This window comes from Vombatus ursinus, unplaced genomic scaffold (assembly GCF_900497805.2).
Source record: "Vombatus ursinus unplaced genomic scaffold, bare-nosed wombat genome assembly UNPS02014769.1, whole genome shotgun sequence".
Classification (NCBI taxonomy): Eukaryota; Metazoa; Chordata; class Mammalia; order Diprotodontia; family Vombatidae; genus Vombatus; species Vombatus ursinus.
Window position 1 is genome coordinate 2,303,764 of NW_020954547.1, and position 12,689 is coordinate 2,316,452.

At 41.2% G+C, this 12,689-nt stretch overlaps 1 long non-coding RNA gene across 1 annotated transcript in view; it reads left to right on the forward strand.

Annotated features, from left to right (window-relative positions):
- Nucleotides 1–8,717: 8,717 nt before the first annotated feature.
- The window catches only part of LOC114043555, an 87,585-nt gene continuing 83,613 nt past the window's right edge, over nt 8,718–12,689 (forward strand). The window contains exon 1 of the long non-coding RNA XR_003569126.1: nt 8,718–8,860. This is a non-coding gene — a long non-coding RNA (uncharacterized LOC114043555). The remainder of the gene's footprint in view (nt 8,861–12,689) is intronic.

Here is a 12,689-nt window from a genome sequence, read left to right on the forward strand (position 1 = left end):
ATGGAGCCAGGAAGATCTGGGTTCCAATCACACCTTCTAGAGGAAGCCTTCCCTAACCCCTCTTAATGCTAGGTGCCTTCCCTCTGTTAACTTTTTGCAAATTTCTCCTTTATATAGCTTGCTTTGTATATATTTGTTTGCATATTGTTTCCTCAATTGTAAGCTCTTTGAGGGCAGCTTTTCCTTTCAAGTTTTAGTGCTCTTGTTCTGTCCCTCTCTTCCCCCAGTGCCTTTCTCTATTTATACTCTCTGGACAAATAGGGACTGTCTTTTGCCTCTTTTCGTGTCCTCAGCACTTAATGTAGTACCTGGCACATAGCAGGTGCTTAATAAATGTTTATTGTTTGATTTTAGAAAAAGATGCCTCATCTCCCTGAGCATCATTTCCTCATTTATGAAAAGAGGGAGTTGGACTCCGGTCCCTAAGATTCCTTCCAGTCTGTGATCTCTAACTACCTTGTTTTTACTTCTGTGTCATTCTGTACATACTTTACATGTTGTCTCCCAAGATTGAATATAAGCACCTCCCTAAAATGGGATTTCCAGAAAACTTATTTGACAGTGGAATCAGAACCCAGCAAGATTCTGGCAAACTAGAAGAATGGGCTGAATCTCAAATGTAAGGTCCCAGCTTAGAGAGTATTTACTGTCACCTGTTTGCCTTTGTATCCCTAGTGCTTTACTCAGCACCTGGAACAGAGCAGGTGATAAATGCATGCTGATTGTTGATTTATTGGGCCAGTCTCCTCTCTTCCCCCCCCACCCCTCCATATTGATGAGGATTGGTAAAGGTTAGAAAGCTTATGATTCACATCAGGGGAAGTAGTGTACAGATTAATGCAATCACAGAAACTTTAAAGCATTAAAGCAAAGAGTTTATGTGCTGTGAATGAGTTACAGATCAGAAAGTAGGACACAAAAGGATTCCAAAAAAGAAAGAGAACCTTCAGGCAAAACTGCAAAAATCATCAAAGTTTGCTTTTAGCAGATCCTACTTCTAGGTGTTTCTTCCTCCCTAGGGCAGCTTTTCCTTTCAAGTTTTAGTGCTCTTGTTCTGTCCCTCTCTTCCCCCAGCGCCTTTCTCTATTTATACTCTCTGGACAAATAGGTCAAACATTTGCAGTGTGCCAGAGATTGTGCTAAGTGCTGTGGATACAAATAAAAGCAAAAAAAAAAAAAAAAAGAAAAGAAAAGAAGAAGAAGAATCCATCCCTTACCCTCAAGGAGCTTACATTTTAACAGAGAAGACAACACAAAAAAAGGAAGGGGTGTTTGGTAGGGGGCACCCACATGAAGGCAAAATGCCAGGAGAGAAATAAACATGGATTCCCCTGGTCACTTCCTTAAATGGAATCTCTGGGCAGGAACTTACTATTCAGAGGACAGGAAGGCATCTCCAGGGTGAAAAGGAAGCTGGGTACAAAGGTGGAAAAAGTCCAGAGAGTCAGGAGCTGAGCTGAGAGAGAAGGACTGAAGGAGTATTTCCTAAAATGGCGGCCCCATATAGGAACTCAACAGTTAGAGGAGAGAGCTGCAGGGATGAAGGCATCTCCAAAGTGAAAAGGTAGGTTGGGGCAGAGGTGGAAAAGCCTAGGAAGTCAGGAGTAGAGCGAGGAAAGAAGTCGACCTTACTAGAGACAACCAAATCATAGAATCTTAGGACTAGAAGATATTACAGGGTCTATCCAGTCTAACCCACACCTGAACATAATTCTCCTCTGCAACATACCTGACAAGAGTATAATCCAGATTGTCTGAAGTACTCCAATGAAAGGGAACCCAATACCTTGAGAGGCAGCCCATTCTACGCTTTCATAGCTCTAATTGTTAGAAAGATCCCGCCCCCCCATAGACATTTTATTCATCTCATGCAAAATGAAAATTACAAAAGTAATACGCACAAATACAAAATAATACATGCACATAAATACAAATAACGTACCATGTACAAGTACTAATGGTAAAAGGGAAACAGTTGGCTTGGGAAAAAGTGGATGTGGCAAAGATAATTGAACCTTTGGCCGTTGTGATCACGTAATCTATTAGCATGCTTTCTGCTTTACTTTGCTCAGTTGAGGGAAGGCAGACAGGATCAGAATTTTACACTTTAATTGTTAGATTTCTGGCTTCAGTTCTAGAAGTGATACACACTAGTCTTTCCTACTCCCTTTTAGTTGCTATTAAGCAAAGGGTAAGGGCCAGGGTATCTCATACCACTGGTATATTAAATATGTAATTTTCTCTGACCAAAACCAATAGAAGAGGACCCTCTTTTAGATCACAGGCTCCTGAGCTCAAACAATTTACTCCAGAGAAGCTAGGAAGAAAAATACAAAATACAGGCATCTAAAGTAACACAGGAAGAGAACATACAATGTGACCATTCCAGCCCATAGCTTTTTTGGTCTAGGGGTGCTGGGACCCCAAAATCCAAGGGCAAACAACGTGGGTCCTGCCTCCAATGAATTCAACCAGTCTTCTTTCAGTGAAAGACAAGGTTTATTAAAACACTCATGGGGCGGGTAAGTTTTAAGGATTCGCAATATTGACCAGATTTTAAGAATGTGAGTGATTTAATGGAGGAAAGATGGACACTTATATACAATGGTTAAGGCGTATCCAATAGCTTGGGTGACTGCGAGGTAACAGAGAAGGGGCCTAGAAGGAATTAAGGGTAGGAAGTGGCCTGGGGCCATCCAGACAGTGAAGGTCTGGGCTGGGTTAGAGGTAACAGAATTGGAGGTTTGGGTGTGAGGCCACAATGAAAGTTCAGTTGAATCCTTTCAGATTACTGGGAACTCCAAACTTGGCCATGTGGAAAAGTTCAAGGAAAATTCAGGGGTGGGGTCCAGGGCCCATTCCCTGTCACAACCACTGTCACCTTCAGAACCATAGCCAAGGGGACCCTGATAGCCAAGTTAAGGTATTTGAACCCTGAACCAACTGGACACCGCCATTTCCGCATGACCATTGCTGGTTTAACAAAACCCTTGGGTGAGCTCTCCCTAGGGCATGGAACAAACAGGGTATTCAACTTTGACTTGATCTTCCAGAAGCAAAATGCCTAATTAACTACAGTGGTCTGAGGTCTCAGGTGCTTCTACCAGATTCCTCTAGTTCTGCCCTCTAGGGTCAAGAAGAAAAAGTCTAACCAGGAGAAGGGAACCTGGGGCCTCGAGGCCACAGGTTCTCCAGCCCTGGTCTAATTTCTACTTCTAACCATCAAACCTTTCAAACCTACTCATTTTACAGACTAGGAGAGCTGAGTTAGAGTGTAGATCTAAAGCTGTGAGGGTCCTCAAAGGCCATCTTGTCCAACCCTTGAGCCCAGGAGTTGAAGTGACTTACTGAGGTCATAAGATCCTATATTTTTAATTGGAAGGGATCTTTTCCATCTATTCCAACCCTCTCATTTTATAGATAGATTTGAACTGAATGCAGGCCATCTCTGGGCAGCTAGGTGGTGCAGTGGATAGAGAGGTGGGCCTGCAGTCAGGAAAACCTGAGTTCAAATTTGACCTCAGACATTTATTAGCTGTGTGACCCTGGTCAGGTCACTTAACCTTGTTTGCCTCAGTTTTCTCATCTGGAAAATGATCTGAAGAAGGAAATGGCAAACCACTCCAGTGTCTTTGCCAAGAAAACCCCAAATCATGTCATGAAGAGTCAGACATGACTGAACAACAACAACAGGTCATATCTCTTCAAGGTCAATACTTTTCAATATACCATATAGGTTGTTGAACCACATTCCTTGATCTAGACCTGTGCTCAGTTAGGCATACCTTTAGAAAGCATCTGGTAGAAGACCAGAGAGGAGGCATGATATCCAACTCCTGCCACAGAGGTGATGGGCTCAAAATGCATAAGACATACATCTTTGGCTGAGGCAACCGTGGGGATTTGTTTTGTGGGACTGTGTGTATTTATTTAAGGGTTTTATTTTATTTTTTTTTATACAATGTATATATTTTGTACATTGTATATATTTATATATATTGTATATTTTTTTAATTGTTCATTGAGGGGAGGGGAGAAGGAAAATAAATGCTTATAAAAAACAAAAATAAAAAATTTTACATTTAAAAAAAAAAGAGACGGGGCAGCTACGTGGCACAGTGGATAGAGCACCAGCCCTGGAGGCAGGAGGATCTGAGTTCAAATGCAACCTCAGACACATAACACTCACTAGCTGAGTGACTCTGGGCAAGTCATTTAACCCCAACTGCCTCACAAAAAAAAAAAAAAAGGATTTGATAGACTAACTCACAGTAAGGAGATAACAAGAGAGTGTTTGAATTTTAATTAGGACTAATACTTAAACCAAAGGCATATAGCTCTAACTGGTTGACTTTCAGGACTAGGATTAGGCCTATAGGAGAGAGACCTCAGTTTATCTATTCTGTAGTATTTATTTTGTTTCCACTTAAGGCCTGAGACTTAAGCAAATGTGCCAGAAAGCTGGTGGGTAGACAAATCTATTAAAATGAGAGCCTTGGGCCAGATGTTCAAGGAAGATCTCTCTTCCTGCTTGAAATTCTTATGTCAGCAAATCAGTGGTGGAAGCTTGGCTCTAAGAATGGAAGCTGGTCTGGGCTAGGGTCAAAGTAATACAGGAAGTGCTCACAGCTAAGTGAGGGGAAAGTGGGGGAGGGGCTGATATGAATGGGAGGAAAGGTTTGGGATCCATCTAGATTCTGAATATTTACATGTAAGCAACATTTGGATTTCTAAAAACGAAATAATAAAGTATCTGGTAAATAAATATCCACCCATTAATATGTGAACAGTGGGGTCTTAGGGCTTTTGGTAAGATTCCAGAAGAAATTGGAAGAGGAGCAACTGTCTCTAATATCAAGGATAGATAGAAAGAACCTATCTTAATTAAGCATTTCCTAAGTGCCAGTCAATGTGCTGGGGATATACATATAAGCAAGCAAAGTAGAACCTGCCTTCAGGGACTTTACATTCTAATGGGGGAAGACAGCGCATGAAGGGGATCTGGAAATTAGAAGGGGGTGATATACTTCTGACAACGCAGTTTGGACATGGTGGAGGAATGAGATGAAGGCTTAGATGTGGGCAAAATAAGGTCAAAGGTTACCTATTTGGGACCAGGGTGATTTCAGCAGTGCAGTCCAAGTTTCTGGTGAGAATGAAGACAGGGTACAGACAAGGTCTAGAGATGGCTGAGAAAGATAATAATGAGAACTGAGGGTTTACAAAGCACTTTACCTACATTATCTCTCTTAGCTAACCTTAAATAGACACTGCAGATTTTATTATCTTCATTTTACCGACAAGGAAATTGAGGTTCAGGGTGGTATTGAATTTCCCATAGTAACATTTTGAGGAAGTGTCAGAGGCGGACAAAGCAGTAATGTGGTAAGTGTTCTGAATTTGGAGTGAGAGGAACTGAGTCCAAATCTTGGCACTATTACTTATTAGCTTGGTGGCCTTGGGCATAAGTTACTTGACCTTTCTGGGCCTCAGTTTCCTCATCTGTAGAATTAGGATGATGTATTTCACTAGATGGACACTAAGATCCCTTCTCTCTTTAAATCTATGATCCAAGGCTCTCTTGAGTCTAAGTGCGAAGTTTTTTCTATTAAATCATTGAATATTAGACCTGGAAGGGACCTGGGACGTCATCTAAACCAATGCCTTTATTTTACTGATGAGGAAATGCCCAGAGAGTTGACATAACTTGTCCAAGGTCACAAAGGTAGTCAATGACAAAGAAAGAAGTTTGATCAAGTTCAGAGCTTTTTTCTACTCATCTAGATGAGGAGATAAACCAGACACCTAGGACAACTAGAGAACCTCCATAAAAACAGCATTGAAAGAAGAGCAAGCTGCCTGTATAGGGGCTGAGGATATGTAGGTTTCATGTCTGTTTCTTAGAAAAAGTGAGTTTTTAACTGGTTCTTCTTAATCTATTGAACTCCAAATCACACTGTTTCCTACTCTCCAAAAATTGCATTGAATATTGGCTGTGTGACCTTGGATAAGTCACTTATATTTGCTTTAAGGTTTTCATATTATTAACCCCATTTTACAGATGAGGAAACTGAGACAGTTTTGCCCAGAGTCACAAAGAGTTAGTAAATGTGTGGGGTGGGACTTAAATTCTGGTTTCCCTGATTCCAAGTCTATTGCCTTATCTCTGAGACACCTAGTTTTCTCTGCTAGCTAGAGGATGTACAAAAGGTGCTAATAATTTTCATTGGTAGAAGTAGTTCCTCATTGGGAACTCCCTATACCAATAGGTTGGTTTAAAAAACATTGTGTCCCTCAATAGAATATAGGCTTTTTGAGGGCAGGGAATATTTCCTTTCTGTTTTGTTTTGTTTTGTTTTGTTTCTGTCCTCAATACTTAGTGCCACATCGAATAGTGTAGTTAAGGCTCAGCACTAACTGCTTTTTTTAATGTTTCCTGAGGTGTAGCTATTGATACTAAATCATCCTCTTTGGGACATGATTAGTTCCTCTCTCTTATTATGAGTGATATTGTGAACTCTTTGATGTCAGGGATTATTTTTTGCCTTTCTTTTCATGAGTGACATTATGAACTGCTCTCATTAGATTGTGACCTCCTTGAGGACAGGAACTGTTTTTTGCCCTTTTTTTCTATCCTCAGTGTTAAGCACTGTGCCTGGCATGTAGTAGATGCCTAATAAATGCTTGTTGACTTCACCTGATATATCACAAGGGATCAAGGTGTCTATCTCTTGTTCACAGAATAGAATGAGGTTTCTTTCCTTCCCTCCAGCAACAAACAGTAAAATAGTGAGTTGAATCATTTTCTTGTAAGAGCCTTTCTCCTTTGTATCCTGTGCCTTCTCTGCACAGGTAGGATGCAGCCCTCAGAGAGTGCTCAGAAACCACAGTGACTCCAAGTGTTTTAGGTCCTTCAAAAGTCTCCACTGAGACTGCATTTTTAAGGAGAAAGCTAATTTGAAATGTCATTTGTCCTGAGGACTTTGCTCTTAGATTTTTGTATTTGGAAGAATTTTTAGGGGAATTTATGCCTCATATTCAATCCAATTAAATAAGTACCCACAGTATGTCAGGCACTGTGCTAGGTTTAGTTTAGGCCCTCATTGCCTAGTTTAGATTATTGTAACAACTTCTAACTGGTCCTCCTTCTCCAATTCTTCCTACACTGTTGCCAAAGATTTTTTTAAGTGCAGATCTGACAATGTGCCTCTCCTACTAAGCTTTTAAAGCTTTCACGACCTTGTTTTGATCTATCTTTCCAATTTTTGCCCCTTACTCTGCGATCAAGTAGAACTGGACTTCTCTCTGTTCCTCCTATACAATGTTCCATCTCCTATCTTTATACCTTTGCATGGGCCATTCAAAATACCTGAAATGCACTCTTTCCTTATCTCTACCTCATAAAGTGTTTCTCTGTAATGCACAGCTCATGTTCCACCTTCTACATAAAGGAAGGAAATACTAAGCATTTATATGCTTCCTTCCTTCCTTCCTCCTTTCCTTCCTTCTTCCCTTTCTCCCTTCCTCTCTTCTCTCCTTTGTGTCCCCAGCATTCAGCACTGTGCCTGGCACATAGTAGTTACTCAATAAATGTTTAGATTGATTGGATGACTCTCTCTAACTGAAAGCTATTGTTATCAATATATTTCATCTGTAGCTCAGCCAAACAATCGGCAGGAATATTTATGGGTTCTAGCTAGTGGTCCAAGATGTTCATACTACTCCTTGTTAGGCAAGATCTTCCCTGAAAGAGGCAATGTGGTACAGTAGAAAAAGCACAGCATTCAGAGCCAGGTTTGAATCTGGACTCTGCTAGCGTGACTATTGGCAAGTTATTAAAACTTGCTGGGCCTCAATGACCTCATCTGTAAAATGAGGGGCAGCTAGGTGGTGCAGTAGTTAGAGATCTGGGCCTGGAGTCAGGAAGACCTGAGTTTTAAATTTGACCTCAGACACTTACTAGCTGTGTGACCCTGAAAAATTCACTTAACCCTGTTTGCCTCAGTTTCCTCATCTGTAAAAATGAGCTAGAGAAGGAAATGGCAAACCACTCCAGTATCTTTTCCAAGAAAACCCCAAACAGAATCATGAAGAATCGAACACAACTGAAAAATAACTGAACAAGGACAGAGATAAATGATTGGGCTAGATAGACTCTGGGGTCCCTTCTAACTCGAACTTTTTGATCCTTTTGCTTTTGGAGCAATTAAACTAGTAGAAGGATGATTTTCACTGAGGTGATTTTTCAGGATCAGGGCTGTCAGATTATTCCCTGAAGCAAGGATGGTCCAAGGAACAAGTTCTGCTACAATATTCACTCATTCATTCATTCAACAAACATAGAGTCAGCACTATCTGAGCACAGCCCACACAAAGTGCTTTGGGGAAAACAAAAGTCCTTTCTCTTGAGGAGGTAATTATGTAGTCTTTACTTCCTATATCCAGGTTTCCTTCCTCTAGCTTTTTTTTTTTTTTTATCTTAGCTGTTGTTAACTTTTTGTAGCAAGTGGTGGTGGCTTAAGTTAAAATCTTGTCCTCGAGAAACCCTTTCATAAAGGACTTGAGCATCCTCTGGGAATTGAAAAATGAGCATATGTCTTGTGGAGGATGGGGCCTTCCTTTCACATACCATCCCCACCCCAGCCTCTTGAAATGCTGTAATGCTTCTGCGGTAGTGAAGAAAGCAGCTGAAAAGTCATTCTCAAGCGCCTTCTGTTAATGCAAGATCTTTCAGTTATTAGTAATTTCTCTGCTATAAATAGAATCTGGTCCCAGGTGACACTGGACAGACCAAGAGAGGAGATATATGCCTGAATTATGCATCATACTGAATCCTTCATCTGTTCCTAACCAGCCACATGTGAGTAATGGAATTCCTTGTTCTTACCTAAAATAGAACTTATTGGGATTTGGAGGCCTCTGTTAGAAAGTCTTTCCATGATTTTTATTATGCTGCATTTTAATAGATAATGCTTAGAAAACATCATTGGGGTCCAGTTGATTTCCCTAATCTGAGGCCTATGGTTTTGTCAAAAGGGGTAAGGAGTCTTGTCAGCAGGACAGTTTATACTCCTAACTCTCTAGGCTGCAGTCTGAAGAGAGGGAGTTTACGTTAATTAGTGAAGGGAATCCTGTGGTATATTAACTTACTGAGGGGGAAGAAGGGGAGTTATTGCTCATTCTCTCTCACCCCGCCATTGTGCAAATGGTATGCGTGGAATGTGCTGCACACAGCTCTTGCCTTAGCTCATTGCTTCCCTGGGGTGTGGAGGCCTCTCTAGGGATGATGTAACCTGGGCTGGTTGGGGTTGGGGGGTGGGGAGGTGATGGCTATGAAGTCTTTCTATCCTTTCCCCCTTTCCTGCCATTCCAACATTTTTCTGCTCTGACATTGAAGAAAAACTAGAGGCAGACTTGTAGGCAAGTTGGATTGTATGGAATTCTCTCCATTTGAATCCTAAATTTGATGTGAGGAGAGAATGTGGGAGGGGGTAGAGATACCTGTTTCTGTATTTGAAGACACAACAAGGTATAGTGGTTAGAGCAGAGGATTTAGAGTCAGGAACACCTGGATTTGAATCTTGCCCCAAATACTTCCTAGTTGTATAACTCTAGGCAGGTCATTTAAGGTCTTGAGTTTCCTTATGTGTAAAACCAGGGGGTTGAACTTGATGACGTCCAAAGACTTTCAAACTCTAAATTTATGATCCCATTATCTCCTAGCACAAAGAGGTTTTGGGAGAGGGGCCAAGCAAAGGAGGAACACTGAGCCTTTTCTTGAGTGGCAGTAGAGGGGATTGTATGTGTATGAGCAGACAGACAATTTCCTGCTTAAGGCTTATGGCTACACAGCCTCAAAATGCTTATGTGAATTCAACACTTCAATTCAGTGAAACAGGCATCTGCTATATGCAAGGCACTGTCCTAGGCACCAAGGATAAAAGCCAAAATAAAACAGTGCCTGTCCTCAAGGAGTTTACATTGCATAAGAAAATATAAGAACTGTAGCCACATAATTACAAGATAATTTGAGGAGGGAGGGAAAGAGAGAGAGAGAGAGAAGGAGAGAGAGAGAGAGAGAAGAAAAGAGAGAGGGCTGACAGTAGTACTTCAAATTAACTTTCACATGAATTAATTTTCACCAATTTTCATATCATTTATGATATGAAAAGAATACAAGAAATAATTAAGGCAAATTCAGTTGAACAGATGGGCAATTAATTACTATTGTGGCTCATACATTGGGCATTATTAACAATTTGGTAGCTTCCTATTTTAACTAATTATTCTTGCTAATTAGATTGTGAAAGTAAATAGTTAATTTTTGTACCCTCTAAATTTTGGTGGCCTAGGAGAATTCCTATCTCATCCCACCCTAGTTATACCTCTACAATCTACTTGAAGTCTGTCCATCAATAAGAATATATTAAGCTCTTCTTATGTGTTAGGTAGTATACTAAGCGCCAGGAATACAGAGTACGGCAAAAGACAGCCCCTCCTCTCAAGAGGCTCACATCTTAATAAAGAAGACAAACAACTACGTATGTATAAAAGCAACTGGGTGATACAGTGGGTCTCAGAGTGCTGGCTGTGGAGTCAGGAAGACCTGAGTTTAAATGTGGACTTAGACACACATCTGTATGAACTCAGGCAAGTCTTTTAATGTCTGTCTGCTTCAGTTTCCTCATCTGTAAAATGAGGATGATAATAGTACCCATCTCCCAGAGCTGTTGTGAGCCTCTTTATAAAGCCTCTTGTAAACTTCAAAATCCTATATGAATGCTAGCTATTATTATGTAAGATATGTGCATGTCAGAGACATTTGTGTTTATTTATTTAAAAACCATCCATCCATCCATTGCCACCAAATGATCCTTGTTCTTACGTGAACAGGACTCATCCATTCAATCTGAATAAATGTCCCAAATTTCCAAGTTATTTACACTATTTTGCATTTTAGGTAGTTGACTATGAAAACTAACTAGTCTGATATCAATCAACTGTGCTAGAATCTATAGGGTTGTAGTTATGAGACTTATAAGACTTGCAGTTGGGATTCAGGGTACCTCAATGAGGCAATGCCCGCAATTGCCGCAGACTGATTAGGCCTCAGGGATGGGGAACCTGTGTCTTTGAGGCCACATGTGGTCTTCTGGGTCTTTGGGTGTGGCATTTTGACTGAGTCCAAGTTTTACAGAATAAATCCTTTTATTAAGGAAATTTGTTCTGTGAAGTTTGGATTTGGTCAAAGGGCCTCACTTGAGGACCTAGAGGGCCACATGTGACTTCAAAGCTGTAGGTTTCCCCACCCCTGGATTAGGGCTCCAAACTTTTATTCCTCTGCTCTCTAGCAAACTTCACATGGTGAGACAGCTCTGCTGTTAAGATGGCAACATGATTAGCCCAGGTCCTTGATGTTCTTTTTTTTTTTTTTTTTTTTTTTTACCAGCCAAAGACAAGGTTTATTAGACCACTGATCGGGGTGAGCGAGATTCCTAGTGAGTGTGCTACTGATCAGATTTTAAGAATCTGAGACGGTCCTTGACGTTTTTATGGGTCCTATCCGTATGTAGCATCCAGTTCTTTACTATGATCTTGCTACATGGAAGGTTGTCTCTAGCAGTTGGTTTTTCCTCACTTTCATGACTCACTTGGGATTTGCTCTTGTGGATACAACTGGCTTTGGGGCCTGGAATTTTTGGGGCCTGCCAAACGTCTGAGGCTAACCACAGTGGTCCAAAGGCCTTGGATTGTTGCCACGTCTTTGGCCGGACTGTCACTGGATTTATTTCTCCTCTTCTTATGATCACTCAGAAGGAGCTCTGCATAAGCTCTGAGCATGGTCAGTCTCTTAGGAGTGGTGACCCATGTGAGCAGACATGCTCACTACCGCTATGTCATAGATGATGTTATGGGAAACAGACCAACAGGGCTATTTGGAGAGCCTGGAACATTGAAGAGAAAATTGCAAAACTAGTTCAGTAAAGAATCCAGGTTTCCCACGATCTGAGAATGAGTCTCTTGGGAGATGTTTACGGACAAACAGAAATTAAGAATTGTTGCTAAGTGGCTATTCTCTTAATATGACTATGCTGGAATAAGAAGAGCCATCCTCAAAATTCAACCAAACAATCTTGAGTCATGGGTATAGACTTCTATCACTCCACGTTGTCTCAGAGGCAGGTTCATCTGCTTTGAGAAGATGGATTACCCATGGCAAATTTGGATTCAGCAAAAAGTCTGCACTTAAGGATTTAGAAGGCCACAAGTGGCCTTAAGGCCCCAGGTTTCCCACTCCTGCCCTAGAAGATAGGAACTCTCTAGCCAAGAAAACCAATGATGTCTTTCCCCAAGAAATCCTTTTAGTCTTATACATTTGGACAATTTGATAGAATTCTTAAACTCCACTTGTCCCAAACTGAACTCATTACCTTTTCCCCACAGACCCTCTCCCTTTCCTAACTTCCTCACAGTGGTTCTCCCAGTCCCCCAGGCTAACAACGTGGTTGTTACCCTTGCCTCCTCACCCCCTCTCCCTTCTGCCCTGCCCACATCGTCTTATAGTTTCTATCTTCATAATATTTCTCATAAACACGCCCTCTCTCTTCTGACACTGCCACCATGCCGGTGCAAGGCCTCAACACCTCATGCCTGGGCTGCTACAGTACCTTCAGAGCCTGCCACTCTCA